General features: G+C 46.2%; 1 pseudogene; it reads left to right on the top strand.

Annotated features, from left to right (window-relative positions):
- The first annotated feature begins 5,035 nt into the window (after positions 1 to 5,035).
- On the top strand, positions 5,036 to 13,398 carry LOC103594949 (annotated as a pseudogene).
- The last annotated feature ends 634 nt before the right edge of the window (positions 13,399 to 14,032 follow it).

The raw sequence follows: 14,032 nt of genomic DNA, 5'->3' as shown, positions 1-14,032 counted from the left end.
GAAATTGAAGAGTATTTGAGCCAATAAATCCCCCCTTAATTTTATAAGCAGGTTTGAGTGGGATTTTTCCACCTGCAGACAAAGGGATCTTGAGTAATATACTCTTGAACAAAAAGGGATGAAAAACCCCCTTCCTTAAATGACCTTCCTTAAGTTACATCCCTGTGCTTGTCCTTCTTTTTGATTGTGTGATACAGTTCTTTTCCTATTTAAAGTATGTTAGTACTTTTCAAGGTAACACAGGATAAGGAATCAGGTGGTCAGCTCAGGTAAGAAGTCACCTGATATGTCCAGGAGGGAATGGGTCCTGTACATCATCATAGAAATAGTCGTGTGATGCAGCAGGAAGGCCATGGGCCTGGGGAATGGGAGAGCTTGGTTCTAGGCCCAACCCTGATTCTCACTTGCTGTGTGTCATTGGGCAAGGGTCTTCCCCCTCTGGGGCTCAACCTCCCCTTACAGAATGAGGGAGGATCTCTCTACAGTCCCTTCTAGATCTAACATATTCAGATGTTAGAGGAAAATGTGAGAACACATGGCTTAGATCACATGCTTAGACTGATATGCTGAGAAGAGGCATCATTGCTGGAGTGCTGAGTCCATGCAGGCCTCCCTGGGCTTTCACCTGTGCTTCTTTTGGAAGCTGAGAACCATATGTGCCACATTCTTGCTGTTCCCACATTTGTCTCTCCTGATTCTACACAACTCTTATTGTAGCAGAAACTGTTATCTATCCTCCAGTATCCATTCTCCCCTTGTTCTCTTTAGTAGCAGAATGGCCACACAGCTAGAGACTACACTTTTCAGCCTCCCTGGCAGCTATGTGTGAATGGGATATGAGCAGAAGACACACATGCTGACCCTTCACATCTCCCCTCTGTCTTTTTGCAGGTTGGAATGTAGATATGCTGCAGAGATCCAGCTTCAATCGTGGGGTGGAGGGCAAAGAGCAAGAGGGAAGTCACTTGAGTCCCTGATCCATTTCAGGGAGTCAAATTGCCCTCCACTCCCAGACCACCTCCTAACTCAAGAGTTTTACAAGAAAGAACTAACCTTCTATCTTGTTTAAATTGCTGTGCAGGGCCGGCCCGGTGGCGCACTGCTGCAGTGCGCTGCTTGGGAGCGCGGTGGCGCTCCCGCCCGAGGGTTCGGATCCCACATACAGACCGGTTCCCGCTCACTGGCTGAGCGAGGTGTGGGAGCAGCACTGAGGGTTGCGATCCCGTTGCCGGTCCTGGTCCGGTACGGGCGCGACACTGAGGGTTGTGATCCGTTGGCGGACACGAAAAAAGACAAAAAGGGAAAATAAATAAATAAATAAATTGCTGTGCAAGTATTTGGGGGACTGTTCGTACAGCACCTTACCCTGTGCCCTAACCAATACTTCCTCTCCTGTGTCACACTCAGTTCTCAGACATCTTGCCAGCCAGGGCAGAGGAGCTAATCCCCACCAAGAAGATAGAAAAGGGAAGAAAGAAATGAGGTGGAGAAAGATAGCATTTATTGGACATTCACTCTGTTGCAGGAATTTATCTCCATTATCTTGAAAGCTTGCATTTTATCATTGGCAACAAATATGGTCCATTATTTTCCTTGAAGTCACAAGCACACTCCACTCATTTTTGAAAAAATGTCTGCCAATACCTGAGTCAGAACAACCATAATTTCTCAGTTAGTCTTTTTTTTTTTTCAGGTAAAATTGATATTCAGCCAAGTCAGTTCACAATTCAATTGCACAAGCACTTTTCCTGAAGACAACTATTGTACTTCAGCATGCAGGAGAAAGCCTTTATGCGAACTTCTACCTGGTCGCCCAGAAGATTAAAATGGCATGTCCTCAAGGGTCAAGAAATGAACAAATTAATAAATTTTCCACTTCAAGATCATTCTTAAGTGATGCTGTCTCCTACTCTGTCTTTTGTTTTACCTCAAGAGCATCCCAGCCTGACTCAAGCTACAGCACTAGCAGGTTAATCTTCCACTGTTCTTGCACCATCAATGCAAATGTTGACAAAGTGAAAAGGGCATATAACATCTTGGTATTTTTACAAAAATAGTTTTGACCTTGTAGATCCCCTGAAAGGGTCTTGGGGACCTCCAGGCATTCTCAGATCACACTTTGATAAGCACTGCCTTTCACTGTTCTGCCTTTTTTCATACGCATAAAAATGTGCACACGTGCACACACACGCACACACACATACACAGACCTTCTATCATTTTATTTTTAAAAGGGCATTTGAATATCAAAGAGAGGAAGGACGTCATCTCAGAAGAAAGGATAGTCCATTAAACTGAATGCATTTAGTTTTATGAACAACTCACTGCATTGTCTTACTTTTCTGATTTTGCCAAGGCCAGGGGGCAGATCTTGGCATGGAGGACTGGGGTTTGGAGACCGCCTCCAGCCTGACACACCCCTTCTTATACAGATGAGAGAAATTATGCCCCAAAGGCTGAGCACCAGCAGGGATGCACAGCTAAAAAATGGTTCAACTGAGCTGGACCCTGGGATTGCCTCCAGAGAGAGCACCCACTGGCAGGAGGGCTCTGGCTAAGCTTTAACACCCACACCCACCCCTCCCAGGAGAGTGGGAGCAGAATAGTTCCACTAGAAGTCCCCAGTGAGGTCCGCATGGAAGTTGGGTTGAGTCTAAAAGAGGTGGAGACCTCAGTCCCCTAATGAGGATCCTGGAGAATCAATTTTATTGATTAACAAGCCAACACTGCTGGCCCCTCCCAGCTCCCCTTCTCTACCCAATCCAGATTCCATTACCAGAGTCACTTTGTAAGAGCCACACAGGCTCATATACATACCTATGTGCATGCTGCACACACACCTGCCACACACCCACAACTCACATACCCCCCCAGTCATGTTATTTTCATCATCTCTACCCATCATGCCCACAACCCTCTGCTCACCACACTGCACTTCTACTGGTCCCTGGGGATACACATGAAGACCAGGACCTGAGGACCAGGGCAGCCACCCTAGGCAAGTCCTTTCCCCTCTCTGGGCCTCAGTTTCCCAGCTGTAAAGTGGGTGAGGAGGATTGAAGAGGACGCTCTGTCTCTAAAGTCCTTGTCAGTCCAACATCCTATGTGTCTACAATGGAAGGCGAGCCTTCTGAAGGGTACCTGGCAGCCTGGGAGGGATGGAGGGAGAGGCCTCCAGAGGCAGGAGAGGAGAAGGTATCAACCGTGAGGTGCAAGTGGCTGGGACCACCCAGGCCCAAGGCCCTGGGATTGGATGTGAGGGTGAGGGATAAGTTGGGAAGGGGCAGGCCTGAAGGGTAGAGCGGGGAGAGAGCTCAACAACTTGGGTGTGGTGTTGCAGTCTAGGGGCGCTAAGGGCCCATCAGCAAGGACAGTGAACACAGAGCATGGCCACATTTACCCTGGCAAGTTCCCAATGACCCACAGAATGACACATGCCTCTTCTACCTGCACAACCCCTTTCCCCCAGCTATGCCAAGCCAGCGGGCACAGGGACAGATCTTCATCTCTTCTTGAAGGAGCTGGCTTCTGTGGGAGACCGTGATGGTGAATTTTATGTGTCAGCTTGACTAGGTCATGGGATGCCCAGACATTTGGTAAAATATTATTCTGGGTATGCCTGTGAAGGTGTTTTTGGATGAGATTAACATTTGAATCTGTAGACTGAGCCAAGCAGATCATCCTCCCCAAAGTGAACAAGGCTCATCCAATCAGTTTAGGACCTAAATAGAACAAAAGGCTGAGTAGGAGGGCCCTGCTCCTACCTGACTGCTTGAGCTGTGACATGGGTCCTTCCAGCCCTCAGACTTAGACTGAAGCATCAGTTCTTGGGTCTCAAGCCTGCCAGCTTTTGGGCTGGAAATCACACCATCACCTCTCCTCGTTCTCAGGTCTTCAGACTTGGACTGAATTACTCCATTCGCTCTCCTAGGTCTCTAGCTTGCCAACCACAGGTCATGGGTGGGACCTCTCAGTCTCCATCAATGCATGAAGCAATTCCCTACAAAAAAAAAAAAAAATCTATCTCTCCACATACACACACACACACACACAAGGGTACTTCAAAAATCTGTGGAGAAAATATAATTAAAAAATAATACAAATCTTTTCATGAACTTTTTGAAGACCCCTTATACATATGTACGTATCCTATGGGTTCTGTTTCTCTGGAGAACCTGACAATACAGAAGCTGTGTGACATAACTCATAAGAAGCACACTCTAGCAGGAGCCATTCTCACAGAGGAGAGGCACATGGGGACGGGGATTCTTCTCTGTTCTCACACTCCCTGTGGAGCACACCCTCATCTCTTGCCCATTCCGTTTAAATCATTCTTTCTCTCCTCCAACTCTCTCTCTCTGTCTCGTTCTCAGTGTCAGATGGGTATTCTGGGAAGTAGAAGTTGAGATGGAGTTAGGAGAGCTGACAGTTTTCAGAGGTGATGCCTGTGAAAGATACAAGGAGGGGGGGGGGATTGCGGGATTAGCAGAGGAAGACTCAGACCAGGATACTGAACTGCCACTTAGGAAAGGAAAGTGGGAAGGAAGTGGGATTGGGCTGGGGGAGCCTCAGACGAGGATGCAAAGCTGACAAAGTCTCGGCCAACTCCACAGGCAGCTCTAAAACAAAGGCTGCCCGTTAGAGGAGCCCTACATCGGCAAAAAGAATACCACTTCTAGGCTCTAGTACCTGCACTATTCTCAGTCATAGGCCATGAGCTTCCTGAGAAGGGTTTGGATGCGGCAGATCCATAAGGTTCTGAGGCTGAGGCTGTCTCCCAACTGCACTTCTTGCAGCTGAGTGGCAAGGTTTTTCTTAAAGGGAGATTCAAGGGGTGCACCTTTCTGGCTGCTGCATTGTGCGTGCATGTGTGCCTGTTCACTTTCTCTTTGATCGGGCACAGATAGTTGAGTTAAATGCACATAAGATGCCACATCTATAATACTGAAAATATTGATGCTGACAGGTGGCATTCATTGAGTGCTTACAGGATGTCTGTCTGCTAAGTTCTTTACCTACATTATCACATTGGATCATGACGTCAACCCTGCACAGGTAGGTGCTGACCACTATCCCCCTTTTTTAAAGAAACTGAGGCTCAGAGAGGCCATATGATTTTCCCAGGTTCTCACAGTGTGTTGGGGCTGAAATCAGGTTTTCAATCGAGGTCTCAAATCTGGAGTCTGAGCTCTTAGAGGACCCAAGAAAATAGGCCTATCATTCCCCCATAGCTGCTCCTATCCCTGGTGCTCCATAGGCAGTTAGAGAGTTGTGCGAGATGAATACCAGCTGAAATTTGCCAAGAAAGGAGTCTTAACTACCCCAGAATGCTAGACAGGGACTCCCATCAATGTGCTTTGCATCTTACCTGGATATATAACTAAGCAGTGTGGTTGACACTTTAGCAGGGCAGAGCTATGACTTCATGAACCTAACTCAAAAGTACAGGGGATTTTAAAAGTCTGTGACCACAGAGAAGAAAAACACACATGTGTCTCTAAAGTTGCCTCCTCCAGGGTGGCCTCCTGGATTTGCTTGTCCTTCCTTGGACAAGAACTGACTCAACCTCCCAGGCTTGGTGATTTCCTCGGTTTCAAGTGGTAAATTTGAGTCACGACTCCAGATCCACCCTTCCCTGAATCCCTGTCCCTCCTCCAGCCGCAAGGAGGATGGAAGATGGTTGCCTCCTTGGGGGCCTCTGCATCTTCCCAAGGAAGTTGCTTCTCATGTCACTGAGTAGATGGGAACGAGGCTAATGTCCCAACTACATCTACTTACTGATAATTTAGGAGCAATGGATGTTAAGCTACACCAGATTAGTCGAAGCTAATAATTAGAAACAGAAAAAATTAAAGGGCCGGCCCAGTGGCGCACTGCGCTAGTTTGGGAAGCGCGGCGGCGCTCCCGCTGAGGGTTCGGATCCCACATACAGACCGGTTCCTGCTCACTGGCTGAGCGAGGCGCGGGGGCAACACCGAGGGTTGCGATCCCGTTGCCGGTCCCGGTCCGGTACGGGGGCGACACTGAGGGTTGCGATCCCGTTGCCGGTCCCGGTCCGGTACGGGGGCGACACTGAGGGTTGCGATCCCGTTGCCGGTCCCGGTCCGGTACGGGGGCGACACTGAGGGTTGCGATCCCGTTGCCGGTCCCGGTCCGGTACGGGGGCGACACTGAGGGTTGCGATCCGTTGCCGGACACGAAAAAAAAAAAAAAAGAAAAAATTAAAAATAAAAGTTAAAAGAATCCCATGTCGAGGAAAGGACTGCCCTCTACTTTTTATATTATAGATAAATCCAGACTGTCCTCAGGCAGTCTCCCTAGAAGCAGCCCTTCCCCCACCCTCCCATCACCCACCCTTCGTAGGGAGGGAGAGAGAGAAAGACTGGGTCCTGCTGCCTCTGGAACGGAGCAGGCCCGTCAGCAGGCGGCCCCTGGGGAGAGGTATGCTGGGTGATTTGGGTACCAAGAAGGAAGAAGACTCCATTGCCCCAGGTAGTTCCTGCTGAGGGATCTGGCCCACTGGAAAGGGACAAATGTGGTCTGGGACAGAATAAATATTCTCTTCTCAGGCTTTCTCAGGAAAAAAGAATCACCAGTTCAAAAGAGGGGAAAAAACATATCAGGCCAAGTAGCCTGAAATGAGGTATTATAACGATGACAAGACGGTGTAGTGGTTTACATCATGGGCTTTGGGAGCCCAACTGCTTGAGCTCAAATATGCACAACTCTGCTCACTAAGTGTCCTTGGGCGAGTTACTTCAAGTCCACTCTGCCTCAGCTTCCTCATCTGTCAAATGGAAATGATAATAACCACCTCATCAGGGTGTGTAGGGATTCGATGTGCTGATATACAGAAAGCCCTAGAACAGGGTCTACTAAATCCATATTTCAATACTAAATACACAGTCAGTATCATGTCCTGATGTAGTGACAAAAGAGCTTCAGGGTTCAGGAGGCTCCACATTCCCAGCTCAGTCATCTGGTTTGGGGAACATCATTCAACTCTTCTAAGCCTCAGTTTCCTCATTTGAGAACCAAAATGACAGCTCTGTAGCATTATCATGAAGAAATATAGAATTATGGAAAGAATCATTCCGCAGGCTGTAAATGGCATCCCTGAGGGTTGTGCAGTGCACAATCTAAGTGACCTTATGCTGCAGCCCTGATGATGAACGTAAAGCAGTTGGCATGTTGGAGATACCACCCCGTGCCTCCTTCTGTGTAAGCTTACCTATTAAACCATTGCCTTTAACTCTTTTCTTTGAACCTTCCTCCATACTGAGTACAGTGGATGTAAAAGCTGAGGAAGAACTGTGCCATCCCCAATCCATAAGGGTTCCTGCCTTAAAGGAACAAAAGTTTCTAGCAAGAAACAGCCCAAGCCCTGCTGCAATCCAGGACTAAACTGCATGAGGCAGGCTCCAAAGAGTGAAGCCACCTGACAGCAGGAAGAACAGAAAGAAGGCCAGGAACAGCAGGGGCATCTTGCCAACAGGAGGGTCACTGGGGATGACCCTGACTTGACATGAGTCAAACGAAGGAGGGGAGAAGTGGCTGTGCCTGCAAAGGTGAGAAGGGCACGCTTCAGAAAATAGGGTCATGCTATCTCTTCTGGCTGCCGTCTTGGGTGTGCCCAGGAGTGTGACCCCACCCAAGAGTGGGGATGAAGGTGAGGTCCAGGAGAGGCTCTGGGGACTGGCCCCTTGTCCCCTGTCCCGTAGCAGTCAGTTAATCCACTTCAAATAGGGCAACTCGGAGAGAATCCCAAGTGACACCATTTTTCTATTACCCTTCATTACAGCCACTTAGATCTTTTATTTTATTACAAACATTCTTTAGCCCAGTCACGGGCTGATCTCCTAATTGGAACTGCTGCCTCCGCCCCCACCCAGATCAAAGCCACCCTATTTGTTTGTGGAGGATGGAGGATGAACTGTCCTGCCGGCCTTTGAACATGAAGGCCCCTTTGTCTTCCAGCTGAAGTCATCCCTGGCACCAGGCAGGGAGGAGGCTTCCGGGAGGGGCTCTGGGGGGCAGGAATTCTGCAGCCCAGTTGGAGGCTTGAACCAGAGCTTGAGTGGGGAACAGCTTTCAAAGGCTCCAAACCTCCCTGCCTACCTCTGAAGAGGGGTCTCAAACTGGCAGCCCCAGGGTATGTCTTATTTGACCCCGATGATGATGTTTTATTTAAATACTAATTCAAATATTAAAAGATTTTAAAAGATTGAAAAAATAAATCAGATACTTAAATATTTCTTAAAGAAATAGATTATTTCCTTTCTGATTTCTCCTTAAAAATCAGAACATCTGGCAATAGTGGCTCTCTAGGGAGAGAATGAGCTAACCAGTTTTCTAAAGGTTTTTTCTAATCCTTGGGATATTTGAATTTTCAATCCTATTCAGCCTTTTTTTTTTTTTTTTAACTGTTGCTGTGAACTATTGTTTCCCTTGAAATTCCTGCTTTCATATCCTGGGCCCACCAGAACCTCACCCCTGCCACTGGAGACAGAGGGAGGCAGGTGGAGAAATGACTGTGCCCATTTTACAAATGGGAAAATTGAGGCCCTGGGGCATTCAAATAGTTGGCCTGAGGTCACACAGAGGTTAGTGATAGATTCAAGAAGCAAGAAGAACAAAACAAAAGGAATTAGCACATATTTGTCCTCTCTTATTTTGATATTATGGTCAAGAAAAGAAAAGCACAACAAAGCTACCTTCCCATGACCCAGAGATGCTTGACAAGGGATCTATTATATGTAAGGGGCTGAGTAGGCATTACCTACTCTACACAAAAATCCTACAAGGTGAGTTATATTTTCTACATTTTACAATTGAGAAAACTAAGGCTTTGGATGCTCAAGGACCTGCCAAGGTTATACAGTGGGGCCCACAAAAATACTTTTGCAAGAGCTGAAGAATCCAGGTGAATGACTACAGCACCTGCGTGGTACACAGAAATAAGAAAAGGCACATTGAAGAGTGCAGGAAGGACAGTTTCACATTACCCATATCACCCCTTGCCAAGCTTGGGCAGCAGAGTACAGACAGGGATACCTTCCACGTGGCAGAAGGAAAAAGAAAGGAGTACCTGACTTCATCAGAGACCCAACACCAGACCCGTCCCAGTGAACCACAATGCCAGGACAGCCCCTGTGAACCCAGGTCACCCTCATGTCCCCAGGCTTCAGTCCCACCCCAGCAGACCCAGTCTCCAGGCCTGCCATGGCACAAAGCCAGTACTCATAGACACAGGCTCCAAGCCAGCCCCTGTGGCCCTCTGCTCCAAGCCTGGACTGGCTCAAAGCCTGGGCCAACACCAGGCTGGCCCCTGTAGACCCAGGCTCCAGGCCTGCCCAAGCACCAGGCCTGCCCCTGTGGCCCAAGCTCTAGATTGGCCCCAATGCCAGCCAGGCCTGTGTCCGTAAACTCCAGCACTGGAGTGGCCCCCATGGACCCAGGACCGTCCAGCCCCACAGACCTAGGCTCTAGGCCCACCCCATTGGACCCTAGCACCAAGCCAGCCTCTGCAGCTCAGGACTAGGCCCATTCTCATAGACCCAGGCACTAGGCCCACCCCAACACCAGGCTGTTCCCCCTGAACTCCAGCTTAAGTCCTGCCCCAGTACCAGGTTGGCCCCTGTGGTCCCAAGTGCTAGGCTCTACCCTAGTGGACCTTGGCACCAGGCCAGTTCCTCAGGACCAAGCCCATCATATAACCAGGCTGGCCCTCACAGACTCGGGCTCCAGGCCCACCCACCCACAGACTTAGGGACCAGACCAGCCTGCCTGAGGACTCCAGCAGCAAGCCTGCCCACAGACCCCACCAGACAGCCTGCCCAGAATGTCTGTATAGGCTGACTGGTGAAGGGCTTTCCCTGCCAAAGCCAGTCTGTAAAAACTTGAAGAGGTGCCTAACTCTTCAAATGTTCATACACCAATGCAAGACTACAAAAATCACAAATAATCATGAAAATATGACACCACCAAAGGAGCACAATAAAACATCAGTAACCAACTCCAAAGAAATGGAGATCTACAAACTGTCTGACAAGTAATTCAAAATATTTTCTTCAAGAAGCTCAGTGAGCCACAGAGAACACAGATATATGACTAAATAACATATGAAAAAATAACAAATGAACAAAATGAGTTCAACAAGGATATAGAAACTAAAATAAAGAGCCAAACAGAAATTCTGAAAGTGAAGGACACATGACTAAACTGAAGAATTCTATAGAGAGCTTAAACAACAGACTCAATCAAGCAGAAGAATCAGTGAGCTTGAAGACAGGTCATTTTAAATTATCCAGTCAGAGGAACAGAAAGAAAAGATAGTGAAAACAGTGAAGAAAGTATACATGAATTATGGGACACCATCAAGCAAGCTAATATTTACATCATAGGATAACCAGAAGAAGCAGAGAAAGAGAAAGGGACTGAAAACTTATTTAAAGAAATACAGAAAACTTCCCAAATCTGAATAGGAAAAAGAACAGCCAGAGCCATGAAGCCTAGAAAGCCCCAAATCAATTAACTATAAGTAGATCTTTACCAAGACACATAATCAAATTCTCAAAAGACAAGACAAAGAATTTTGAAAGCAGTGAAAGAAAAGTGACTTGACTCATCACATACAAGGAAATCTCCAAAAGACCATCAGCAGATTTCTAAGTAAGGCAGGTGAGAAAGCAAGGTTTCTAAGCAGAAACTTTGCAGGGCAGGTGAGAGAGGGATGATATATTAAAAGTGCTGAAAGAAAAAGCTAGCCACAAGAATACTATATCCAGCAAAGGTGCCCTTGAGAAATAAGAAGAGAAAAAGACCTTTCTAGACAAATAAAAGTTGTGGGAATTCATCACCATTAAACCTGCCTCACCAGAAAATACTAAGGAGAGTTCTCTAAGTTGAAATTAAAGGATGCTAACTAACAACATGAAAACATATGAAACTATAAAACTCACTGTAAAGGTAAGAATATAGTCAAAGTCAGAATACTCTAGTACTATAATGATGGTGTGTAAAATACTTTTAACTCTAGTATAAAAGAAGACAAAGCATTAAAAATAACTATAGCTACAATAATTTGTTACTGCATACATAATACATAAAATATGTAAATTGTGAAATCAATAACATAAAATGTGGTGGAGAGAATTTAAAGTGTAGAGTTATTAACACAGTCAAATTTAAGTTATTGGCTTAAATTAGGATGCTGTAACTATAAGATGTTTTATGTAAACCTCATAATAACCACAAAGAAAAACCTATAGTAAATACACAAAAGACAAAGAGAAAGAAATCAAAGCATACCACTACAAAAATTTCTCAAATCACAAAGGAAGACAGCAAGAGAGGAAGAAAGGAACAAAGAAACTACAAAACAGTCATAAAACAACTAACAAAATGGCAATAGTAAGTCTTTACCTCTAAGTAATTACTTTAAATGTAAAAGGTTTAAATCTTCCAATCAAAAGACATAGAGGGGATGAATGGATTTAAAAACTAAGATCCAACTATATGCTTCCTATGAAAGACTCACTTTAGCTTTAGGGACACACATAGGCTGAAAATGAAGGAATGGAAAAAGACATTCCATGCAAATAGTAACCAAAAAAAGCAGGGGTGGCTATACTTATATCAAACAAAATAGAACTAAGTCAAAAACCATCACAAAAGATAAAGAAGGTCATTACATAATGATAAAGGGGTCAATTTATTAAAAGGATATAACAATTATAAATATACATGCACCCAACATTAGAATACCTGAATACATAAAGCAAATATTAACAGAACTGAAGAGAGAAATAGACGACAATACAGTAACAGTAGGAGACTTCCATACCCCACCTTTAACAATGGATCGATCATCCAGACAGAAAATCAATAAGGAAACCACAGACTTGAACAACTCTACAGACCAAATGTACCTAACAGACATATAGAGAACATTCCATCCAATAGTTGCAGAATAAACACTTTTCAAGAACACATGGAACATTCTCCAGGATAGAGGCTATGTTAGATCACAGAACAAGTCTTCACAAATTTATAAAAATCAAAATCATATCAAGCATCTTTTCCAACCACAATGCTATGAAACTAAAAATCAATAACAGGAAGAAAAAGCAGTTCTAAGACGGAAGTTTATAGTGATAAACACCTACATTAAGAAAAAAGAAAAATCTCAAATAAACAACCTAACTTCATACCTCAAGGGACTAGAAAAAATAAATAAATCCAAAGTTAGCAGAAGGAAGGAAATAATAAATATCAGGGCAGATCACCATGGGCCTACCAGGTGCAGGGTGGAAGCTGGAATGGGACCTATGCAAGATGTAGGATCTGGAGAAGGATCTAGAATCTGGTGTGGAAGCCAGAACAGGATCCAGAGCAGGAGCCATGGCATCATCTGGGCTGTGTCCATTGCCGCTGCTCCTGCTGCTGGTGGGCACTGCATAAGTCAGCCTCAAGTTCTGCTCAGGTTAGTCCTTTCACCAACCCTTGTCAGGGTGCAGGACATACCCCCAGCCTCACAAGTTCCTGGCCCCATCACATCATCTGGGCTGTGTCCATTGCCGCTGCTCCTGCTGCTGGTGGGCACTGCATAAGTCAGCATCAAGTTCTGCTCAGGTTAGTCCTTTCACCAACCCTTGTCAGGGTGCAGGACATACCCCCAGCCTCACAAGTTCCTGGCCCCATCAGATCTTATGCCAGCATCACCAGGAACCAGCACTTCCCCCAGTACTGCAGCTCCTGCCGGGCCCACAGCAGCACCAATGCCATGACAATTCAGATCAACACTGAGAGGAAGGGCAGGGCACACGGCCCTCCACCCTGCTGTTGGTGCAGCATATCATCGACTGTGGCAACACAGGCTCCTGCAAGGGAGGCCACAATCTGCCAGTCTGGAAGTATGCCCACCAGCACGGCATCCCCAGCGAGACCTGCAACAAGTACCAGGCCAAGGACCAGGAGTGTAACAAGTTTAACCAATATGGGACATTCACCAAACTCAAAGAGTGCCATGCCATCCAGAACCACACTCTCTGGAAAGTGGGCAACTATGGCTCCCGGTCTGCAAGGAAAAAGATGATGTCAGAAATTTACACAAATGGTCCCATCAGCTGTGATATAATGGCAACAGAAAGCCTGGCTAACTACACTGGAGGCATCTGTGCCAATACAGTGACAGGACCTACATAAACCATGTCATTTCCATAGGTGGGTGGGGTTCAGCAATGGGACTGAGTACTGGATTGTTTGGAATTCATGCGTGAACCATGGGACAAGAGAGGCCAGATGAGGATAATGACCAGCACTTATAAGTACGGGAAGGGTATGAGTTACAACCTTGCTGTTCAGGAGAACTGTACATTTGGGGACCCCATCATTTAAGGGGGATATCTCTGGAAGAGCAGTTTTTTTAAGAAATTATATCATGAACCATAACCAGAAGGGATCCTACTATTATGTGCACCAGGAATTGGTTGGCAGGAACTGGGGTGACTGTTGCATATCAATATTAGATGGCTGGTAGCAGCACTAAACACCTGGCCTGGAAGGGGTGCCTGTAAATATGAGAACCAACGTGATACTGGCTGAAAGAGCATTCCCGACAGAAGAGTTGAAAATGGAATGATTTAAACACCTGCACAGGACGCACCACCTCCTCAATGACTGCAGTCAACTACCTGGTGAAGAAGTGATCTGCAAGACAGGAAATCATCTTCAGCAGAGGGCTTGGTATTTTGTATTAGGCAACTGTGGTCTATAACACTGATGCTGGAGGTAGAGTCTGGGCAGGGGGGTGGCCAATAGCCAGCAACCCACCCTATCCTCTTACCAGGTTCTTGACTCTGCCACAGGAAAGTATTCAAGGGCAGAGTCACAGTAGACAGTGAGAACAAGTTTAATAAAATAGGAAATACATGTTCCACAGAGACAGTGCAGCAAAGCTCCAGAGACTGAGCAGGGCCCATACCAAGTTTAACACAAAAGTAAGTTCAATACAAACATCAAGTCTAACACA

Source organism: Galeopterus variegatus, unplaced genomic scaffold (genome assembly GCF_000696425.1).
Source record: "Galeopterus variegatus unplaced genomic scaffold, G_variegatus-3.0.2 Scaffold1650, whole genome shotgun sequence".
Classification (NCBI taxonomy): domain Eukaryota; kingdom Metazoa; phylum Chordata; class Mammalia; order Dermoptera; family Cynocephalidae; genus Galeopterus; species Galeopterus variegatus.
The sequence above is the reverse complement of the archived record's forward strand: the minus strand, read 5'-3'. Positions and strand labels throughout refer to the sequence as shown.